This window comes from Notolepis coatsorum (assembly GCF_963971535.1).
Source record: "Notolepis coatsorum genome assembly, chromosome: 15".
Taxonomy (NCBI): Eukaryota; Metazoa; Chordata; class Actinopteri; order Aulopiformes; family Paralepididae; genus Notolepis; species Notolepis coatsorum.
The window spans coordinates 39,285,053-39,306,378 of NC_140179.1; the positions used below are offsets into that span (position 1 = coordinate 39,285,053).

General features: G+C 43.9%; 1 long non-coding RNA gene across 3 annotated transcripts in view; it reads left to right on the forward strand.

The window, feature by feature from the left end:
• Positions 1–1,873: 1,873 nt before the first annotated feature.
• LOC311241466 overlaps positions 1,874–21,326 on the forward strand; it is a 65,655-nt gene continuing 46,202 nt past the window's right edge. For 2 of the 3 annotated variants that reach the window (XR_014620542.1, XR_014620543.1), the window contains exon 1: positions 1,874–1,991. This is a non-coding gene — a long non-coding RNA (uncharacterized lncRNA). The remainder of the gene's footprint in view (positions 1,992–21,326) is intronic. The other variant, XR_014620544.1, reaches the window with a different exon arrangement.

Below are 21,326 nucleotides of genomic sequence, written 5' to 3' on the forward strand. Positions count from 1 at the left end.
CTGCCGTTACCGGAGCTACAGCGTTATTAGCCAGCTGATCCACCATCTTTTTTTTCCTCCTTCTGCTTTTCTTCGTCATCAACGAGTCTCAAATGGCACTTTAACGTCCGACCGAACTCATACACAACTCTAGCAGGACTTCTGACACCATGTCGTGTTACTTTGCACGGTAACAAATACGTGAGTCCTCTGCTTTGGTTGTAAGTATCTTTATTAGCTTAGCCTCGCTACGTTACACGGGTGTCCATCTTAGGTTCCTCTCGAACTCCCCCTCACCCCTAGTACGGTGGCCCGTACACTCGCGTATAGCGCACCACATTAACATAACACCACAACCAATGGCGTAATTTTGTTTTCAATGGTGGAGGGGACACATTTGGGGGCGTGGTCAGTGGTGTGTTGGTGATTTCATACCTAGTTGCACTGTGTTTTAATGGGCGTGGTCCAGCGAAAATGTTGAAAATTTAGATTTTTAAATGCATCAATCTGGTGCACTTTGAGGGTTAAGTAGACAACATGACTGTATGTATAAAACAACAGCCTAGAGGCTTTTAAATACAAGGTCATAGACAGATATTTCACAGACACCAAGCAATGCTGTTGCATTTCATAGCAATCACACAGACCATCGTTCACACCAAACTTTGAGGGGAGGGGGCAGGGAGCTCTGTGTGTTCCGTGCTATGTATTTGAACACACCTGACGACCTGAGCTATTGTTATGCAAAGACAAGTAGCCAGGTCGGTACTTGGCGCGTGCACACAAAAATGCGACTCGTCAGCGGCTGGGTGGCGCAGCGGACATTGCGCTCGTCACCAACACAAGAGACACCGGTATCGAATCCGGCTGTCAGCGTTGCCTCCGGCTTGGGCCGGCCGTCATACTGACTCAATTGGCAGAGTTAGCGGGAGGAAAGTTGATGGGTGGTAGTCTGGTCGTTGTGAGCAGCGACTCCTACAGGTCGGTTGGGGCGCCTGCACAGCAAAGACAGGAAAATGGCGGGGGCAGTGTGAGCCTCCTACACGTTACTCCTCGCCAAATGAAAGTCCGTGCTGGCAGGTGAAAAAATTTGACTGGCTGCCTCCACATGTATCGGAGGGGATATGTGATGGGCTTCTATCCTCCCTACAACCGGCCAGTGGGGGGCACATGCGAGCAATGATCAAGACAGGGGAGGGGAGAATTGGCACGGCTAAATTGGGATGGGAGAAAAATAGAAAAAAAGGAGGAGAAAAAGTGGATTAAAAAAATGCGACTTGTCCCTCGCCAAGTAGTCACCTGGCTACTTGTCTTTGCATAACAATAGCTCAGGTCGTCAGAGACCTGAGCTCAGAGAGGGAACAAGCAGCCGTTTTCCACGTGGTCCTAGTGCCGCGTCGTGTCTCCGTTTATTATCATGTAACATTGTTTTGGACGGTAAAAAAGTGCAGGGGACAATAACTGCCTTCTGAAAACATGTCCCCCCCCCCCCCCGTTAATTACGCCCCTGTGTCACACAGAGACCTCCAGTAAATGAGCCTGATACCCAGTACTGTAACACACGGGTACATTTACATCCTAAAATGGCTTACCTGAGCTTGGTCCACTTTGGTTTGTCTCCTTGTTCTCATTCAAGATTCAACATTCAAGAGGGTTTATTTGTCACATACATACCAGGGCATACAGTGAAATGCGGGTGGCCATGCCTGCTTTGATTGTGCAATAATACTAAATAATAAAATAGACATAATAAATAAATAAATAAAAATAGACATGATAAGATAGACATGTTAAAGTCCTGAGATAATGCAATACAATGTTAGCTACGAATTAAGGCACTGGGTCCTATGTACTTACTTACTTTTACTTACGCCTTTTACCCCGTTTGGTGCATAGGCCGTCAACAAGGGTTCTCCAAGCATCCCGGTCCTGAGCCAACCTCTCAAGCTGGCCCCAGGTGTGTCCCATCTTCTTGGCATCATCTTCCAAGTCTCAGCGCCAGGTGTTTCGTGGTCAGCCTCTCTTTCTTTTCCCTTGGGGGTTCCACCTGAGAGATTGTCTTGTGATGCTCAGGGATGGTTTACGAAGTGTATGGCCTAATGTCCTATGTACACTACTATACAATATACAGTTTTTACTCTATATCCTTATGCTATACTTGCTATTTCTAAACTATACTATACAAGAACCACAACAGCTCTATCCTTAAAGTGACCTTTATTTTCCTTGTTCCTTTAAAGTGTCCTTTCCATTTTGTTTAAAGTGACCGTTTGTGTGTGAGCGAATGCAGAATGTGTGTTGTGTGTATGTGTGTGCTCATGTGTACTTGTGTGGAGAGTTGAGTGTTTCCCCTAGGGTTTTTTTCAGGGGGGGTGGTCGGCCCCCCAAAACTACTAGTGTTTTCAACACTCATAACTATTTACAACCAGTGTCAGAGTGAGCGCACTCAAGTTGTTTGGAAATTCTGAGGGCTCAGAGTGCACAGTGGACGCTCTGACCGAAGAGTCAGTTTATCAGAGCGGAGCAGATTTTCAGAGTGAATTTATTAACTCACCTTAACTAGGGCCCTATGAAATCCGTTTTTATCTTTTCCTGTTTTCGGATATGAATTTTCCTTCTGTTTTTTAATTTTCCCGTTTTCGGATTTCTCTGATTTTATATTTTGTCCTTTGGATTTAACCAAAAAACACTATACAAAATTATATTATACCCAAGCTTTCACCACAAGGTGAGGTCAAGGGCTGCAGCGGCCGTCTGATGCCAAGCGTCACCCCTAATTAACAGAACTTGGTTATAGCTATAACCTAACGTTCTGTTCCATTAGGGGCTCTGCTTGGCATCACACTGCACAAAGGGAGGCCAAGCGGAGGCGCTGGCTGACAAATACACCCCGCTGAAGGCCCCCCACAACCAACAGAACAGGGAGGGCCGAGCCCCCCCGACCCCCCCTAATGGAGGGCACCCCCCCTATTAGAGGTCTACCGAGAGGGCGACGGACCCGACCGCGCGAAGAGGCACTCAAGCAACTCAGCGCACAGGGTGAGCAGACCGTGGCTTGACCCCACGACTACACCCACGCACAACCCGCATGCCACCCGGGAACGAACGTAGGAAACAACCTCGTTACTGCCCCCAGAATCACGGGATCAAGGGCAAACCCAACCCTGTGGCAAGGCCGTAGCAGCGGAGCGCGAAGGAAGACCCAGACCCACCAAAAGGACTGGACTCCCCGGAATGGGGGCCCGGAGAAGTCCATGATGCCAGCATCAAGACCCCACCAGGTGGGCACCTAGTGACCCCGCCCCCCACATCGCCAGCGTATTCGGACAAAGGCCCCTCAGCCGAGCGGGCCCTGTCCTCCCCAACAGTACACCGCCTGGAACACAGGCCCTGCAACAGGCAGACAGCATGGTCGTAACACACAAGAGTTAACCAACGGAAGCAGGCAGTGCACCGGGAAAAAAGACCAGGCAACAGGCTGTCAACCCAAGCCTGGAGACTGCGGACGAGGCAGGCGCCAGAAGGACAGCTGAACACAGCCGCCCCGACGGAAGGGGCGTATGCTGGCGTTGTCGCATAACCAAGCCTTAAACAGCATGTCAGAAGTGGGATTCAAACCCATGCCTCTATTCAGAGACTAGAAGCCCCATTGCTATGGAAAGTTTTACCTTGAGTCTGGCTCCTTAGACCACTCGGCCATCCTGACAGCTGCCCACAGAGAAGGCCCATACGATCGGCAGACGTCATGAACGTGCAGGGGCACCCTCAACCGGAGAACCGGGAGTTGACACTGCAGCAACACACCAGAGAACCAACCACCTAGGCATTACCCCATGCAATGGTTGGTCCCATAACCCCTCAGGAAAGAAACCCCAAAAACACACCTGCGGCACCGCCGCAGCCCGCGTTCTGGTTTCCAACAGGGCTATCCCGGGCCTACGGGTCAACGAACATTACCCCGGACCGGGCCCGGTGATACGGGGGGCACAGGGTCCCCCGAGGAGGTTAAAACCACCCCAACAGGCCCCTCTGCGCCAAGCGCAAGAGAAGAGCGTAAAAATGGAAGACCAGCCCCAGCACCCCGCACTCGGTATTCCCAGGAGGTCACCCAACCAAGTACCAACCAAGACCAACCCGCACAGCGGCCGAGATCCGACGAGATCGGGCGCGTACAGGTTGGCACGGCCGTAAGCCATTACGACAGTGCAGAATACAAACGCACCTAACAAGGGTTCCATAACGCTCAACCCTGTGACACCCGGACCGACCTAGCATTTTTCCCCCTGAAAAAAAACCCAAGTCCCTCAGGGTACCAGAACAGCAGATCTCCATCCCCAGCGGACAACGGGTGCAACTGATCTGGACCAGCGCGACCAGAACCAGTCCCGTGCCCTAATCACGCCGACCTGCCAACCCCAGGAGAAGGGGCAGATATGCGTGTTGATCCCAACATAAAAAGAAGGCGCCACCCAGACGTGTCGGTACGAACCGCGCCCGGTGGCCCACCCCTAGGGCGTGAGACCCTTCCCCATATGTCCAGACCCATTCCGTCATCATCCCCTGACATGAACGGGAACCCATCGACAACCACACAGGGTGTCGGAAGAGGAAAAAAAACCCCATCCCAATTGCTTCATAAAAACGCTGTTTCAACCCCAAGCAATCAAGGCGCGCCAGTCAGCCAATGCCCCAAAAGCACATCCTGAGCTAGCACTATGTGTGCGTTTTGACATACCCACATCAACAATAGGCCGTTTAGACCACCATATTGAATCCCCAAGACGCCCAGGGGAACGACAAGAGGGGCGAGATGCAATCAACTCCATGAATGAATGAATGAAAAAATTTACCCAACAGACTGCAGAAAGGGTACAACCCAGTACGGCAATACACACAATAGGTTAAGGCAGGGGTGGGCAATTATTTTTCCCGGGGGGCCGAATGAGCAACTGAAAATATGTTGGGGGGCCGGGCCAAAATTCCAAACTCAATTATGCATAATATACATTTTATTTCTATATAAAAAGCAGTAAATGGCATTGTTTTGACCCCTGGTAAGAGTGTATGTTATTATTTGGCAATTAAAAGGTGAGGTTATAGCTTTCAAAAATATCATTTATTCAAATAGAATTTATTTCCAAAATGATAAACAAAATGTGAAACATTAATAACAAAGGGAATTTTGAGTTTCATATACTATTGAAACAAGGATTTTCTTAGCTTTCTAAAGACATCACATCATCTTATAGCAAAAATAAACAAGACATGTCACTGAACTGTGTAAAGAAAAGTGTCCCAGTTTTGTAGCCTTTTTTACTTTACATGCCTATATTAAACATTTTATGTTTTCAGAACTGTGCAAAAAAAAGAAAAAAAATATCAAGTGTCCCATTTCACTTGTTATATTTCCACATTTTAGTGTTCTTCAGTTCTTTTTTTTCATTCAGTGTGAGAAATCCAGTCTCTGTTGAGCTTTAACAAGTCCATCAAAGTCAGGTTGCATGTCTGAGGTGGAGATGCGAAGCACAGCTGCCAGATGTTCATCAGTGAGAGAGGATCTGTACCTGGACTTGGTAAACGTCATGACTGAGAATGTCTGTTCACATATGTAGGTGGATCCAAAGAGAACCAACATCTTCTGAGCATGTCTCCTAAGCGTATACTGTGCGTGTGAACGTTGACACGAAAAAAAAAGTTAAAAAAAAAATATTAAAAAAATATATATTTTTTTTATTTTTTTTTATTTATTTTTATTATCATGTAATCTTTCGCGGGCCGGTCAGAATCATCCCGCGGGCCGTACAATGCCCAGGTCTGGGTTAAGGGGAGGCAGACCTGAGAAAGACGTTAGTCTTGTTTCCATCAGGGACCCTCATTTCCAATCCATCATAGACACATTCAACTCTTTATAAAAATAAAGAAAAAGCATCACCCGTATGACCCAACTGCACAGCTGGGAGTAAAAAACCTGTTTTCACATGATTTCAATCCAGTCACTCTTTTTAATCAGAGTGTAAGACCAGACCCTCCCAGAAACACCTTCCCACATGAGACCATAGCCATGAAAAAGATATGTAAACTGTGAGTCACGTGACCAATCGACTCAAGTTGACACATAAACCGGGCGCAGCAGAACTGTGAGCCCTACGCCCTAACCTCGACATCTTTAAGACACCAGCTCATGGAAGGCGTCGCCATAGCAACACCGCTACAACGGGCGGGGAAACCTGCCGGTTCCTGTCATGTAATAGGAGTCGGTAGAATACCCCTCCCCCCCCCCCCCCCCCCCCTGCCAAGCACTGGCTTGGCCCTGACTGGCTCAGCAGAAGAGATCAAAAATCCCCTAAACCAATCAAGTGGGAAAGGAGGGGTTTATTCGACACCCCCTCCCGAAGAAACACCCTTTATCCCTACACACAGAAAAACAACCGTAGCCATCTTGAAAAACCTCCGGTAGAAAGCAAAGCATAGCGAAGCTAATACAATGTCCGCTACCCACAAAATGTGTAAAGGTTTTACAACAAAAACACAAGTCGCCTGTGCGTGAATCCTATACCCGTTGACTATGTCGTACATAGGAAAAACGCTGATCGAGAGTAAACGGCTAGGCCGTGAAATGTGTGTGTACGAGTATTACTGCAACTAAACAACACAGCATTGTGAAACACATATACTTAGTTCAAGCAATGGAATAACACCAGTTCTACCTGTATGTGGAGCATCAAGCTAAATAGAACCTATTACCGAGTGTACGTTGCAGACCTTGCTTAACCTCGTAACACAACACGACTCATCCCACAACGTAAAAGGGCAGATTCATATATACACAACCCCACCATATGAATTGTTTGAAGAAACACACAGTTTGTTCGGCCAAAACACAGTCCCCCTCCATCGGGGAACTTTTTTATTTAACTAATTAAAGCGTGTCAAGGCACAAAATCATAGACGGGCCGGGGAGGGTGTAGAGGAGAGGGGACACAGAGGGGAAAAAGTCACTTTTAACGGCGTCTGCCACCTCGCGCCGCTCGAGTCTTGCCACCCCGAGGAGCCCCGGAGGGACGGTAGGTTACAGTCTGCTGGACACGACGTTCCCTACCGTCTCCTCCGGTCTGGGATGGGCCGGCGGTGGCAGAAGCGCCATGTCGTCCCCTGGCCCTCTTGGTAGGGCCAGCAGCGGCGGCGGAGGCAGTGGTAGCGGCGACGGAGACAGCTCGACGTCGCGGAAGCCTTCTGACTCCACCGGCAAGGACGGGAGGCGGAAAATGGGGTTGGAGAATGGACCTCTCCTCTGCCATCTCTCTGCATGTTGAGGACATCAACCGCAGGGCCTTCCCGAATAGGCCAGCGTCGGAGAGGGCGGCCGTCAGAAGAGGAGCTCTCTTCTTCTCTGGCACACGGGCCTGCTCCAGCCAAAGGTGACGCTGGCCCAGGGTGGCCAGGGCGCGCACTTTCCCCATGGCTATGGCCAGCACCTGGGAAAGGTGCAGGACAGCTCCCGCAGCCTGGGTGATCTGATCGCATTTCACCTCGTTCAGATCCGTGCCGCCCGTCATTATCCCCGATACAAATCTAGCCAGGTGGGCGATGTTAGACGCCGCAGCTAGCGATTGTGTACCAGCGATGAATGACTGGTCACCCCAATAAGCCAATCGCCTAGCCGATTTCCCCTGGAGGACCGGCTTGCATAGTGGTTCCCACACCATATCCGGACAGAGGAGCGCGGCCATCGGACTGTCAAGCCGAGGCACGCCCTCCCCCATACCTTTGACCAACCCCGACACCCGCGTAACTGGTACGTAGGCAGGAGTTAGTCCCAAGATGTTGGACACCGCCTGACCCCGACGAACATAGGCCCCCATCGATGGGAAAAATGGGTAGACAACGTCCACCCCTCTCACTGGGGGACGCTGCCAGGGATGGCCTATGAGGTCATCAGGGACAGGTGCAGGCAATGGCAGCGGCAGCGGCACGCCGTTTGCGGCGGCGGCTACCGCCATGAGCTCGGGAAACAAGGCCCGCAGTTCCCCCTGCGAACCTTCCTCCACCGACCCCGCATCCCTCACATACAGCAGGCTGCGACTGGTCAAGGAGCCACAGTCTGATGTGGCCGACAGTAGGGCATCCTGCTGATGAGGCCAAGGTGGTTCCTCGACATCCTCGAACAGGGCGCCCCATGGAGCCATTTCCCCCCCCTCCGGGGTCTCCTGAGGAGGAATACTCTCCTCCACGGGGCCGTCATACAAAAACCCGTCCGCCTCGTCCATGAAGTCCTCAGTCTCCATTGGAAATCCAGAGCCGGACGCGTCTTCGCTGGTCTCCAGCAGTTCCCCAAACCCAGGCCGTTCGCGCCTGCACGCCACCATCTTGCGACGTGAGCGAGCAGACGCGAAAAGTTTGCGTCGCAAATCCTCTGGCTCCAAGACAACCCCCCGTTCACCAACGGGCGATTCCCCAGAACCAGAGGAACCAGAGTCGAGATCAGGCCATCGCCGGAGCGACGGCACCGAACCCTCGGCTCTTCGGTGAGGCAAACTATCCACCGGCAGTCTCCCGGGCTGGGTCGGCAACCACGAGAGTGGCAACAGCCCAGCACCGAAGCGTACGACGGAGGCGGGAATGGAGAACCGCTGGTGAAGAGTAGGTCTAGCGGGTCTACTCTCCGCGGAATACATTATGACCCAACTTTTTCTTGTACAACAGATGTGAGAGAAGAAAAAATTAAGCACAATGTAAACCCGTCACAACTCTTTTCAACTAACAACACGTCAAGTGGGGTACTACCGAGGCACTTCCTTGTGGTGAAAGCGAGAAGGAGGAGAGCAGGTGACCACACACCTGCTTATGAAGGTAAGCTGATGAGGGGTGTGGTCAGACTAATACTGGTATTAAAGGTACATTTGTGGAATTTATTCAGTGCGCGTGCACGTACGCGAGGGAGTGCAGTGTGATGCCAAGCAGAGCCCCTAATGCAGGGGTGGCCAAGCAGTCAGAGACTAAGAGCCACAAAAATGACTGTGGTACCACAAAGAGCCACACCATACCAGCGTTTCTCAACCTTTTTTTTCAGTCACGGCACCCTTCATGTGTTTATAGGTCTCACCCTCTGGCCTCTGAAGTTGCTAATGTCTTTTTTTATTTGGGCCTCACAGGGTTAAAAGTACCCTGTGAGACCCACGGTTGCAAAATTACAAAATCACTTTTAGCCATTTAAAAAAATAATGTTTATTTAAAAAATGTTAAAGGGGAACTATTTTACTATTTCTTTCACTATTTGGGCACTTTTACACAATTCCTGTGAGTCTATGGAACACCTAGGTTTTTTTTCTTTTTTAAATGCATTGTTTTGTATTTCTAATCAAGTACTAAAAACCGCATTTTTCTACCTCAAGATCTTAAGCCGTTTTTGAGGCTGGGCGCCAACCACTGTGTGGCCTGGTGCCAACTGCCACATCAACTGCCACATTATTATGCAGCTGAGAAATCTCTGACATCACAGATATGCACATTTTCAGATGACTCAGTTCAGTGAGGGTGAATATTGTGAGAGGAGAATTGGAAGAATGCGCCAATATGAGAATTAGAGACATATATCATATTAATATAAGTCCAACAATGGTAAACACTGAAAAAGGCCATTTATAAGATAGTTCCCCTTTAAGCACATGTATAGTCAATTGGTCCTGTTGTTCAGCCTCACAATGCTATTTTATAGTAAATGTGTTTATATGTCCCACCCTCTGGCCTCTGAAGTTGCTAATTTCTTTTTAATTTGGGCCTCACAGGGTTAACCTCTTAAGCCCGAGATATACAGTAAAAGTGTATTTTCAGCATTACGTTTGTTTACCAATTATTTTAACTGTTATTAGTGAAATATAAGATTATAGAAATCTCAGGGCATTGAGTCGGAAACCGGCGCATATTGACAGGAGGAAGTGGCACAGCCAAAAGTGAGTGTAGTCTTTTGAAGGAAGAGACTCAGGGCTTTCAAATTTCGAAAAACTACCCTACCCAGCTCACACCAGCCCCTGTCAATCATCTGACTCCTGGATTTACTTTTTAATTTCTCTTATTATTTCGGATTATTTCCCACAAACCTGAACGTTATTGCCATAAAACAGAACGCAGTTAGTTTCTCTACCTTTCTGTGAACGTCTTGCAAAAAATGGTGTTGCAATATGATGAAAAATGGTGGAGAAATTTACATTATAAAAAAGATGGCAGAATTCAGTACTGTATCTACAAAACCTTCTGTTTAATCATCTTCCCTTTATTCATTTGCTTAGATTTTTCAGGTCTGGTGAATTTTAGCATGGTGTTATTCACAGTCAAAGATAAAAATTTTTTTAAATAGAATTGATATTCTCCTTTGGTTCATTACAATTTTCTCAAGCCTAGTAACAGACACACTATTTCTGACACTGATCCATATATGTCCCTAGATTCAGATACCAAGAACATGCAAATGGACAATTAAAAAAAAAAATTTAAAAGTTTATTCTACGTCCTTATGGAATGAGTGACATAAAAAAAAAAGTAAAAAAAAAATGGTAATTTTTTTTTTTTTTTTTTTTTTTATGGATGGAAGAGCCGCACATTGACGGGCAAAGAGCCGCATGCGGCTCGCGAGCCGCGGGTTGGCCACCCCTGCCCTAATGGAACAGAACTAACTTTAATAACAGTACATCTGCAAACAGTGCCAGTGTAGTTCAATGTTCAGTGCCAGTTAGGTTATGAGGTTTCTTTTTTCCAATTCAGTTCAGTTCAATGCAGTTTCAACTGCCAGCGCAGTGCAATAACTAAATAATAATTAAAGGGGAACTATCTTATAAATGGCCTTTTTGAGTGTTTAGCATTGTTTCCTAGCTATGTGAACTTATATTAATATGATCTATGTCTCAAAATTCTCATATTGGCGCATTCTTCCAATTCTCCTCTCACAATATTCACCCTCACTGAACTGAGTCGTTTGAAAATGTGCCTATATGTGATGTCATATAGTCACTGCTGCATGTTAATGTTCAGGCGAACACGACGCTGCGCAGTGGTTTAGGAGCCGCCCTGCAGCCCAGGCTCAAAACGGCTCGAGATCTTGAGGTAGAAAAATGCTGTTTTTGAGGACTTGATTAGAAATACAAAACAATGAATAAAAAAAATATATATATTACAGAGGTGTTCCATAGACTCACAGGAATTGTGTAAAAGTGCCCAAATAGTGAAAGAAATAGTAAAATAGTTCCCCTTTAAATAGTTAAATAATACAAAATAATAATTTGTTTAAAAGAAATCAGAAAAAAACTGTAAAATGTAATTTATTTCAAAGAGATGTCCTTAAAAAGGTTCATGCTTCTCCCCATCTCTGGCTGACATCACCATTGTGATACATGATGGTTAGGCCTTTGTGTTTTCCTCAGTGAGGGATTCTCTTTTGTCGGTCAGCAGCGTTTTGTACTTGCTGAAGCTTCTCTCTGTATAATTATTTTTTAAGTTTAAATATCAACATTATCTGGCCATCCTCAATATATAGTAAATACTATCAAACTTGCCAAAGACCAGAGTTGCATGCACACGCACACACGCACAGAAAGGGAGAAGGGCTTATATGAACTATCCAGTTAATTTTTTTATATTTATTTAAAGTCTTAGTGAAGATTGATTTATATGAAAACCGATTTATGTATAATTTAGCTAGCTCGCCAATGTTACTGTGATTAAAGCAAACTTTAACTTTTTAAACTTTACTTTTTTTATATACATTTTTTTAATTAGAATTTTTTTCTCTGGAGGGGCGGGGCGGGCCCCGCCAAAGGCAATGGTAGGGGAAACACTGGAGTTCAGTGTTCAATGGCCTGATGGCCTGGGGGAAGAAGCTGAGCCTAGTCTCTCTGTTCTTGCTGCGTGAGTGCGTAGGCGCTTGCCTGACCGCAGAAGCTTGAACAGGCTGTTGTTGGCGTGGTGGGTAGAGATGCACCGATATGAAAATTTGCCACCGATACCGATTGTTCAACTAACACAATCGGCCGATACAGATACCGATATTTGTGGCAACATTTTTTTTTACAATTTTTTTTTATATATAATTATTATAATTATTTTATGAAACTACTGTATATTTGTATGTCTCTAAATGTTTTGATGAATTGAAAATGGAGGACCCTTATGTAAAAAAGCCGAAAGTCTTTTTCTGGTCTTCATCCTCCAGTCCACTGAGCTGTACTGTATTGTACCCATTCTGCAATCTGTTAACACTTTAATCGCCAAGGACGCCTTAACTCGTCATTCCCCGCCATGCTAATTCTGCCAATGACGCCGTAACACGTCATTGAGATCAATATTTCAAAAATCTGTGATCGCAATCATATTTCTCCCGCGGAGACTTGAGATCTACTGTTGATCCCCTCTCAACTCTCCAACGGTTCAAGAGCGCCATCTGGTGGCCGATCGGCGGATTGCCCAAACCGGAAACCGGAAACGGAAACTGGTGCTCATCCAAATTCGGTCCGATCACTCGCTATAGGTCCCGGGACTCGAGCTCGACACAATGGATAGCGATCCGTTACCAATAACTTGATAAACAACATGATTTGGATGTATATACTATTATACAACCTGGAGATGGATCGCATATTTCAACATCTCATTATAGGAATAATTTTGCTCCACGCTCATCGCCCAACGGCCCGAGGAGACTGGGGTAAGTTTCAGCGTTTATTTTTACCGTGTTCGATACAAACTGCTCTAATGATCATATCACCCACATTACATGAATCATCTAACGTTGGCCACGGAATTATAAACGACCCCCCCCCCCATCCGGTCAACATCAGATGATAAGTAGTAACTTCTAGAAGCACGTCCATTTGACATTTTTTATCCGGCCCGATCGCTATCAAACTGTATTTGATCATCAATATAATGCATTTAGGGCTATAAATCACGTTCTGCAGAATGCTGCAGAAAACGATAAAAACATATTTATACTTTAGACCGTATTTTAGTATGAATATGTGAATGAAAAAGTATAACGTTCCTACATCCTGAACGATAGATAATTGACGTTGAATGGGCCATAGTAATGTCAATTTAGCAATACAATTAAAAAAGTTATAGCCCTGCAAAGAAGGGGAACTTCTCCATAGACAAATAGAGCTGGCAGAGGATGGTATAAGGATGTACATAAGCGTGGCAAAGAAAGTGTTAATAAAGTTTTCAATCAATCAATCAGACAAATGTATAGAAAAGCTTTTATTATAACCATATAACAAAAAATTATATTGTTTATGAAAATGTTTTAGCCCTATGCTTGACTATTATTTTAGGCATGGCAACAAATAAAATAATAATAATAAAATGAATAAATAAAATATTAAATAAATAAATAGGCTACACGTCTCTCTTTTTGTGTTACAAATTGTGCTCACCGATATGAACATAGGCCTCTTTACTTACTTAAAAAAAGGAAACATCAAGAAATATGTTTATGGTATTAATTCCACCATGCCATGTGTGTTTTTATTTTATAATGCTCATGAGTCATGATTATTGCTGAAGTCTGAGTCATACAATACTCACTGGCTTTCATAACCTAACAGACTAACTTGTCTTGCTCAAGACTTGTTTATGAGTTTTAATAAGGGAGCACTATCTCTCTCAACCAAAGCAATGCAGGTAGATGGCAACAGAACAATTTTGATTGACAGTTGATTCTGCCAATTACGTCACACCGATTACACCCGCCTCTGCTGTTCTTACCACCAATCGGCAAGCGCTTATTTGTTTTTTTACTTCCGGGAAGTCCGCCATTGATTTACACGAGATCAACAACAAACATACCGTAGCTAATAGCGTTAGCTCCCCGCCGGCGACGAGTAGACTACCAGCGCTCCGCAGGATGACCAAACGAGGCATGATGATTTTACTGCAACGAATGTTATAATAAAAGCTTTTCTATACATTTGTCTGATTGAAAACTTTATTAACAGATTGCAGAATGGGTACAATTCAGTACGGGCTCTCTGAGCAAAGGAAGGAACTGAAATATGAATGACCAACAATGCTATATGGTCGGGTAAATATGCTGTTATTGAACATGTAACTATATGTAACCTTAATTAATGCCACAAAACGAATGCCTTTGTTAATCATAAGTAACTTTGATGCAGTAGCGTGTGTGCGTGTGGGGGCGGAGTTGTGCAGGTCGCTTGACTGAAACTTTTTTCAAAGCTTGAACGTGTGGACCAGATTGACGCGACACAAATTGACGGATATTTATCGGCCACTGCCATGGGCAAATTTTAGCTTATCGGCCGACAGGCCGATGGCAGTCAACAAGGCACTTATCGGCCGATACCGATACCCGACCGATATATCAGTGCACCCCTAGTGGTGGGGGTCTTTCATTATTCTGCAGGCTCTGGATTTGCACCTGCTGTTATATAAGTCCTGCAGGGGTGGTAGTGCAATACCAATAGTACGCTCTGCTGAGCGCACCACTCTCTGTAGGGCCTTCCTGTCCTGGGTTGTGCTGTTTCCAAACCAGGCAGTGATGTTTCCAGTCAGAATGCTCTCTACAGCCCCGGAATAGAAGGAGTGGAGTATCTTTCCCGATACTCTGAACTTCCTTAACAGTTTGAGTGCCAGCCGTGTTTTCCTATTTACCCCCTTGAATGCCACCACCCACTTCAATGATAGAGCTCTCATATTTGTGAACGCATAACTACATCTTAAATTATGGCTATGTGTCTAATATGGCCGTCGCTTATCAATGACTTGTTTGCAGTCAACATTGTTGAAATGGATTGTTTTTTAATCGGTTCATTTCCGTTTTATACCATTTTGAAAAATGCTAGTTTCTTGAAACTTTCAGAAGATTCTGTGATAAACGGCCTTTACTGTATACACAAAACACGTTGTCATTTTTCGGCCTATTTATGAATAGTTTTCAAATAAACGCTAGATTATCGATAGTATATGTGTACTTATGCACGCTATAGAAGCGGGCTGAAAAATCGATTCTCTTATTTCCTGATCGCACACACACACAGACACACACATAGGGCCCACGTTGATCTCTGTGAAAAAAGCTCTGATTATCTTAAGACTGGTCAAATAGATTCCTTACCTCAGATCAGATGTTCTCCAAAAAGATTATTCCAATTCCTGATCGCCATTCCAAATATCAATCGCGTTTATTGATCCAACACTGGGTGCTCGAACACATTATTCCACGCTGTTCTGCGGGTCCACAAAGACTACAATCGGCTCCGGTTACTTGCCTGAGAAGTAAAATGTGGATTCCGGACTGCGGTTCATTCAATCCATTCCAAAGGGGTGCAGTACCATCCGGGAGACGATAGGGGGCGGTATTTTCCCAATGGAGCTCAGAGAGAGTTTGCAGCACTAACGTGAGGCTAGATTGATGAAATATGAATGGAAATCGCTAATAAAATAATAACGATTAAAAAGAAACGGCATATCTCGTTCCTGGCACTCAGCGGTTGGATTGAAATAACGAGATATCTCGTCCGTGGCACTCAAAGTGTTAATTGTCTCAGGTGATAGAGGCGCTCTTTTGCCTTTTTTACCACAGAGTCTATGTGTTGTCTATGTCAGGTCCTCTGTGATGTGGACTCCCAGGTACTTAAAACTGCTCACCCTGTCCACGACAGCCCCATTTATCCACAGTGGCATGTGTGTCCCTGTACGTTCATTATCATTATTGCCATATTTGTAACACCATGTAAACATCAGGTTAGTATATGTAATATTTGTTATGTTGTCTGTATGTGATGTGTGTCATCTTTGTATTAAAGGCCAACTTGCAGGTTGTATTTTTGTTCAATAAACAATGTGACTAGGCCAACGCTGACTTTCATGAAGAGGGGGGATTTTTTTTTCTCCGAAATTTACCCAGTTTTAGCGTTTTTATCAAACATTTTGTCGACCAAACCACAACCTCCACGCACATGCATATTTTAATCCATGGTTCATAACGTGCGTGTGTCATCTTAATGATGACGTCACATGAGGTATCAGGGCAGCAGGGGCTCTGAGAGTCACAGGCAGGTAGTGGCAGGAAGCAGAGAGCCTTGCTACTACTAGCCGAGGAGTGAATGAATGAAAATGTATCTGTTTCACCTAACACTATTGCTCCGTGATCATAGCCATTCATCTCTAAAGCTAACCACTATTTGTAAACGCCACAACCACGTTACCATATTTGTAATAATGTAAATCATTGTGTCGTTGTACATATTGTGTATATAACGTTAGTAGCTAAGTTAGCTAGCTTGGTAGCCAGCATTCTCGAAACTCCTAACATGTCCCAATTTAAAATGGTTCTCTCCTCTTTGTATACCTTTGTCCTCACAAGTATTCTGCCAGGGAACTTATGGACACGACAATAGTAATAAGTAATAAGGTGTTTGAGCTTGTAACGTTAACGTTAGTTAGCTAATAGCTATCGTGGTAGCCCCTTTCGTGACTGATGCACCGAGTGCTATCCGAGGGGCTACTATCGTATCAACATGCCGTGACGTGTAGCTTGCTAGCCGGCATGATGCGTGTGCAGTGCTTTGCCCCACAGGTCTGAGAAGAGGACCTGCACATTTTACTCGTTCCCAAAACTCTTTTACATGCCCGGATTTAAAATGGTTCACGACAGTAGCCATAATGCTAACGTTAGCGGGGTAACGTTAGCCAGAGCCATATAGCCAGTAGTACTATGACCCGGACGGGCATAAGGCATAAGTTGCCTGGAGTGACGTCACGGCCCTGCTAGCGTCTGATAAGCTTTTTGATTTGCTCCGTGCATGTTATTCGTGCGTGGACCTTTTTAACCCTTTCTGAGTGGCATTTCTGGCGTCAAATGGGAAAAAATAAATAATGAAATTAGATAACAATGATGTAAACTACCCATAATTGAAGAGTAGGGTTTAACCTGCAAGTTGGCCTTTAATTCCTTTTTCTTTCTCCCCTTCCCAGATGCCACTCGTCTCACTGATTGGGCTGATTGCACCTGCTGATTGCACCTGCGGGCAGTCAGCCTGGGACGAGTGGTTATAGCCTGGAAAGTGACACATCCGGGCGCCTCACTAAGGCCATGTCCCCACGTATCTGGATCTTTTGCCAAACGCACATTTTATTCCACGATTGGGCCTTTCATCCACACGTAAAGGGTGTTTTCAGAGACATAAACAGAGATTTTCTTAAACGCATTTTAAAGTGAAGATCCGTTCAGTGGATCCGTGCAGCCACTGTAAACGCATAGTCTAGATAAACGATGACGCCACAGCTCACTACGCATGCTCAGACTGTGGCGGGGCGTAATAATATCTGGCCCGTCAGATTGTTTGGCGAATATTACTTTACTATTTCTCTAATATATATCAGACCGACTATAGGCTAGCTAGGCTATATACAGTATGCCAGCTATAATGTCCTAACAGAGAAACTACCACCACCTAAAACATACTGCGGTCAAGTGAGCCGTCTTTCACTTTTGCGTGGTCAAACCAGCCGCTCCTGTTTTTCGAGTGCGCGATTAGTTCCAGGTTTACGGTAATGCATTCAAACGTCCCTGGGACGCTGTTGTAATGCACCGAAGTGACTTTTGAATACAGTCTCACAAGTAGATCTTACAGAAATACTTAATATGACATTGAATGCGCATCGAATCAATAGGACGTTTCGTCGAATCAATAGGACGTTTCGTATGTGCAGTATTATTGAACATCGAATCAATAGGACATGCAGTATATTCGACCACTAAAGCTACAGACAATTCCACAGAGGAACACTTCCAGTGAGGATTTCAAAGTAATGGATGGCATGTGGTTAATTTCTATTATTTCATAAGTAGTTTATGACACTGCCATGTTTGTAGTTAATACTTCTTAAGACTACTTGCACAAATAATATGAACTACTTTTACTGTGTACTTTTTGAGTAATTTGAGTTTCAAAGTCCTTTTTATAGAACAATGAGCATTTTCGACTAACTTTGATGCGGGATAAAAACCATTTCTCCCATAAGCAGTTTATGAAACTGCCATGGTTGTACTTAGTACTTCTTAGACTACTTGCACAAATTATATGACATTTTCTTACTGTGTACTTTTTGAGTAATTTCAGTTTCAAAGTCCTCAGAATCAGCATTTTCGACTAACTTTGATGTGGGATAAAAACAATTTCTCCCATAAGCAGTTTATGAAACTGCCATGGTTGTACTTAGTACTTCTTAGACTACTTGTACAAATTATATGAATTTTTTTACTGTGTACTTTTTGAGTAATTTCAGTTTCAAAGTCCTCTTGAATGAGCATTTTCGACTAACTTTGATGTGGGATAAAAACCATTTCTCCCATAAGCAGTTTATGAAACTGCCATGGTTGTACTTAGTACTTCTTAGACTACTTGCACAAATTATATGAATTTTTTTTACTGTGTACTTTTTGAGTAATTTCAGTTTCAAAGTCCTCTTGAATGAGCATTTTCGACTAACTTTGATGTGGGATAAAAACCATTTCTCCCATAAGCAGTTTATGAAACTGCCATGGTTGTACTTAGTACTTCTTAGACTACTTGCACAAATTATATGACATTTTTCTACTGTGTACTTTTTGAGTAATTTCAGTTTCAAAGTCCTCAGAATCAGCATTTTCGACTAACTTTGATGTGGGATAAAAACAATTTCTCCCATAAGCAGTTTATGAAACTGCCATGGTTGTACTTAGTACTTCTTAGACTACTTGTACAAATTATATGAATTGTTTTTACTGTGTACTTTTTGAGTAATTTGAGTTTCAAAGTCCTCAGAAACAGCATTTTCGACTAACTTTGATGTGGGATAAAAACCATTTCTCCCATAAGCAGTTTATAAAACTGCCATGGTTGTACTTAGTACTTCTTAGACTACTTGTACAAATTATATGAATTTTTTTTACTGTGTACTTTTTGAGTAATTTCAGTTTCAAAGTCCTCTTGAATGAGCATTTTCGACTAACTTTGATGTGGGATAAAAACCATTTCTCCCATAAGCAGTTTATGAAACTGCCATGGTTGTACTTAGTACTTCTTAGACTACTTGCACAAATTATATGAATCTTTTTTACTGTGTACTTTTTGAGTAATTTCAGTTTCAAAGTCCTCAGAATCAGCATTTTCGACTAACTTTGATGTGGGATAAAAACAATTTCTCCCATAAGCAGTTTATGAAACTGCCATGGTTGTACTTAGTACTTCTTAGACTACTTGTACAAATTATATGAATTTTTTTACTGTGTACTTTTTGAGTAATTTCAGTTTCAAAGTCCTCAGAATCAGCATTTTCGACAAAATTTGATGTGGGATAAAAACCATTTCTCCCATAAGCAGTTTATGAAACTGCCATGGTTGTACTTAGTACTTCTTAGACTACTTGTACAAATTATATGAATTTTTTTTTACTGTGTACTTTTTGAGTAATTTCAGTTTCAAAGTCCTCTTGAATGAGCATTTTCGACTAACTTTGATGTGGGATAAAAACCATTTCTCCGATAAGCAGTTTATGAAACTGCCATGGTTGTACTTAGTACTTCTTAGACTACTTGCACAAATTATATGAATTTTTTTTACTGTGTACTTTTTGAGTAATTTCAGTTTCAAAGTCCTCAGAATCAGCATTTTCGACTAACTTTGATGTGGGATAAAAACAATTTCTCCCATAAGCAGTTTATGAAACTGCCATGGTTGTACTTAGTACTTCTTAGACTACTTGTACAAATTATGATTTTTTTTTTACTGTGTACTTTTTGAGTAATTTGAGTTTCAAAGTCCTCAGAATCAGCATTTTCGACTAACTTTGATGTGGGATAAAAAACCATTTCTCCCATAAGCAGTTTATGAAACTGCCATGGTTGTACTTAGTACTTCTTAGACTACTTGCACAAATTATATGACATTTTTTTACTGTGTACTTTTTGAGTAATTTCAATTAGCTAAACGTTAGTTAGCTAATAGCTATCGTGGTAGCCCCTTTCGTGACTGATGCACCGAGTGCTATCCGAGGGGCTACTATCGTATCAACATGCCGTGACGTGTAGCTTGCTAGCCGGCATGATGCGTGTGCAGTGCTTTGCCCCACAGGTCTGAGAAGAGGACCTGCACATTTTACTCGTTCCCAAAACTCTTTTACATGCCCGGATTTAAAATGGTTCACGACAGTAGCCATAATGCTAACGTTAGCGGGGTAACGTTAGCCAGAGCCATATAGCCAGTAGTACTATGACCCGGACGGGCATAAGGCATAAGTTGCCTGGAGTGACGTCACGGCCCTGCTAGCGTCTGATAAGCTTTTTGATTTGCTCCGTGCATGTTATTCGTGCGTGGACCTTTTTAACCATTTCTGAGTGGCATTTCTGGCGTCAAATGGGAAAAAATAAATAATGAAATTAGATAACAATGATGTAAACTACCCATAATTGAAGAGTAGGGTTTAACCTGCAAGTTGGCCTTTAATTCCTTTTTCTTTCTCCCTTTTTGCCAAATGCACATTTTATTCCACGATTGGGCCTTTCATCCACACGTAAAGGGTGTTTTCAGAGACATAAACAGAGATTTTCTTAAACGCATTTTAAAGTGAAGATCCGTTCAGTGGATCCGTGCAGCCACTGTAAACGCATAGTCTAGATAAACGATGACGCCACAGCTCACTACGCATGCTCAGACTGTGGCGGGGCGTAATAATATCTGGCCCGTCAGATTGTTTGGCGAATATTACTTTACTATTTCTCTAATATATATCAGACCGACTATAGGCTAGCTAGGCTATATATTCCAGCTATAATGTCCTAACAGAGAAACTACCACCACCTAAAACATACTGCGGTCAAGTGAGCCGTCTTTCACTTTTGCGTGGTCAAACCAGCCGCTCCTGTTTTTCGAGTGCGCGATTAGTTCCAGGTTTACGGTAATGCATTCAAACGTCCCTGGGACGCTGTTGTAATGCACCGAAGTGACTTTTGAATACAGTCTCACAAGTAGATCTTACAGAAATACTTAATATGACATTGAATGCGCATCGAATCAATAGGACGTTTCGTCGAATCAATAGGACGTTTCGTATGTGCAGTATTATTGAACATCGAATCAATAGGACATGCAGTATATTCGACCACTAAAGCTACAGACAATTCCACAGAGGAACACTTCCGGTGAGGATTTCAAAGTAATGGATGGCATGTGGTTAATTTCTATTATTTCATAAGTAGTTTATGACACTGCCATGTTTGTACTTAATACTTCTTAAAGGGGAACTCCAACATTTTGGGAAATTAGCTTATTTAACATCTTCCCTGGAGTTAGACAAGA